Source organism: Pinus tabuliformis, chromosome 6, assembly GCF_031772625.1.
Source record: "Pinus tabuliformis cultivar Carrire ecotype Pingquan chromosome 6, CPIR1, whole genome shotgun sequence".
NCBI classification, from domain to species: domain Eukaryota; kingdom Viridiplantae; phylum Streptophyta; class Pinopsida; order Pinales; family Pinaceae; genus Pinus; species Pinus tabuliformis.
This window is the reverse complement of record NC_142292.1, coordinates 2046563226-2046566936: the sequence shown is the minus strand read 5'-3', so window position 1 is coordinate 2046566936 and position 3711 is coordinate 2046563226.

Below are 3711 nucleotides of genomic sequence, written 5' to 3'. Positions count from 1 at the left end.
GCCATGTATAATCATAATCGCATTCCCTTGAAAGAATCATCCCTGACCCATGGCCCCTTTTATTGTGCAACCACAATACACGTACCCATCGCAATTGGCCCTTCCCCTTGTAAAACACAATATTCACTTGTCTCCACCCACTAATTGCGATTGAGACATCCCATCTCATAGTCAGACCCCTCCTGTAGCCGATTGCAATTAATTATTGCCACCGATAAGTCCCACAGCCAATAAGCCCAACTTATTTCCCCCACCGATAGTAATATCATAATTTGCGAATCGTACCAACTTTAAGCCCCTTCCCTGCAAGGTGTTCCTCCAGGTTGCGATTGAGATACAATACATGGCCCCCTTTCCAGACCCACCAAGATTATTAATTTGATTTTGAAGACCTTCAAGTCAAGGTTTGTGGTTAAGTCCCGCTAGATGCGATATATTATAAGTTGTATTCTAAAGGGTTTTTCAGTCTACATTTATGGTCTCACTCTTGTGTACTCCCTTCCTTGTCGCGATTGTGATGTGGAAATTCCAAGCCGAATGCTTTATATTATATGGTGAATTTAAAAGGTTTTCAGGACCGTTTTTATGGGTAATCCCATATATATATATATATATATATATATATATATAGATATATATATATATATATATATATATATATATATATATATATATATAAATAGAGCCTCTCCCATTGTGACTGCGACACGATACAGGCCCCTCCCAGATGCGATATGTTATAGAATGGATTTAAAATATTTTTCAGCTCCACTACCTTGGAAAAGAACCGCAAAATGCATTGTATAAGCCCCAACGCTGTTGCAATTGTGATAAGAAAAATGGCCATGAGTTAAACAACCCTTCCTCTCTCAATGACCTAGATCAAATCCTCCCAGATAAATGACAGAGGAAGACTTTAGACCCCCCTGAGCTCCATTTCAAATTATTCAAGGGGGCAGGGGGGGTTTGAACTCAATGCTACGTATCATCCTCTCCACACTTTAGATCCCCCCCTCTCATATGTCAGTGTAGCACCCCACCCCCCTCTTGAAAAGCATTTTCCTTTGACTTTTCAAACCCGACTCCACCTCCACTTCATCTCACAATCTCCATTAATAGAGCACTAAGCCTTTGCTCAAAGGACAATGAGGACACTTTCAGCACTGTTTCAGCAGCTAGAGTCATCAAAATAGAATGCAATGAAAAGAGGAACAACACAATGCATCTACCAGTAGGACAAACAACATTTCTCATTTAAAGTCCTAGTCACTACCATAATGCCCAGAAACAACATCAAAACTCAACTAACTGATATTTTTTAAATAGTATAGTCTATTTTTATACTTTTGGAATAAAATCTTGAATTTCGTTTCAAGATATTTATATAGATACTCGTAAAAAATCTTGAGATTTTAAACCAATATAGTTTGTAATAAACTTATAAATACTTCATCGTTTACAATAAGAAAGGTTGGTTTTTATACAGAAGAACACTATTGTACATTTCTGAAGCATGAACTGAATTACCCGTAATGCAGAAAACTCTTTCATAGGATTCTTATGTCAAGTTGTTGGTGAAGTGCCTATATCATTTTATGTGTTTATATTTATTTGTTTATCACACATATTTGTTTCTTTATCTGAATTATTCAATAGATAATTAAAGGACAAAATTTGTTTAAATCTACACTCTACTCCTGGCTTTGAATAATTTCCATGTTTTCTACTGAACTTTAAATATAGAATTCAAGTAAAAATGCTCTATCTCTAAAGTGAATCTTAATCTATTCTTCCTTCCCCATATCATAACCTAAAAGAATCCAATCAGTTTGGATACCCTACCCTGTGAGATCTATCTGTAAACACTGAAATCGATCTATACTTTATGAAACAGACTCCATAGCCTAATGGTAATCTAGTTATCAACCAACCATTCAAATACAAATCAAAATTAAACTTCATAACTAGCCTAATATTCAATACAAAAAAGCTAAATCTTATAGAGAGAGCCCTCTCTGATGTTGGCAGGGCTAGATCAAAGCTTGCAAAGTAGGTTTGCAGTTACCTTTGTGATTTTCTTCTGTAACCTCAGAAAATTATAGAGTGCTAAAAATATCCATTTAAATTCTTAACTCTAGTCATGTTACCCATTTCCTATATTATACCCTCAATCGGACCCACCATGCCATCTATATAATCGCAATCGCATTCCGTTAAAAGAATTGGCACTGACCCATGGCCCCTTTTATTGTGAAATTGCAATATGCATACCCATCACAATTGGCCCTTCCCCTTGTGCAACGCAATAGTTTCCCATCTCCACCCGTCGATTGTGATTGAGACATCCCATCTCATAGTCAGACCCCTCCCGCAGTCGAATGTGATTAAGTCTCGCTACCAATAAGTCCCACAACCGATAAGCTCTGCTAATTTCCCTCGCCGATAGCAATATCGTAATTAGTGAATCGCACCAACTGTAAACCCCTGCCCCACAAGGTCTTCTTACCGGTTGCAATTGAGGAACAATACACGGCCCCCTTTCCGGAGCCACCAGGATTATTAATTGGATTTTGAAGACCTTCAGGTCTGGGTTTTTGGTTAAGTCCCACCGGATGCAATATATGATAAGTTGTATTCTAAAGGGTTTTTGGGTCCGAGTTTATGGTCCCACTCCTCTGTACTCCCTTCCCTATTGCGATTGCGATGTGGAAAGCCCCAGCTGAATGTGATATATTATATGGTGAATTTAAAAGATTTTCGGGACTGGTTTTATGGATAATACCGTATATATAAATAGAGCCTCTCGTATTGTGACTGCGATATGATATAGGCTCCTCCCAAATGCAATATTTTATAGAATGGAATTAAAAGAATTTTTAGCTTCGCTCCCTTGGAAAAGCACTGCAAAATGTATTGTATAAGCCCCAACCCTGTTACAATTGTGAAAAGAAAAAGGGCCATGAGTTAAAAAATTTTGGCATTATGGCATTATGAACATATGTTGAACTTGATGGCAACCCTCTCTTAGACGGTCATTTCTCTTATATACACCATGATGGAGCAAGAGGAGCCAAGAGGATCCAAGAGGAGACAAGAGGAGCCATATATATGTATATGTCACATATATATGCCAAAGAAGAGGAGCATACACAACTATCGGGAGCCTATCGGAGTAAGAAAGGCACTCTCATATGCAAGGAGGTCTTTGGAAGACACTACCAAGACAGAAGAGCATATCGGGAGCTTATCGGGAGCCATCGGGAGCCATCGGGAGCAACAGACAGAATTATCGGGAGCGCAGACAGAGCCATCAGGAGAACAGAAGCAGTTATCGGGAGCCATTGAGCCATTGGGAGCTTATCAGAGCAATAGAGGCACATTATCATTTATAAAGAGCTTATTGGGAGGAATCGGGCGTATAAAACCCTTGGATGCATGCTTAATCATTATCGGGAGTCATCAGGCCATATATGCATGCTTTAACACTATCGGGAGTTGTTGGGCGCCCAAATCCCATATATATGCATTTTACAATAATCAAAGGCATTTCCCCTTTTGGCGGATAAACACAGTTATATGTGTTAATGTATATATTTCGGCATATATGCACGTCGGGGGTTCGGCTATGTGACACCGCTGAAACCTTCGATTGCGAGCAGACCTGATGGTGGCATTAAACTTGGTCCATAATAATATCACATCCGCGCCAAT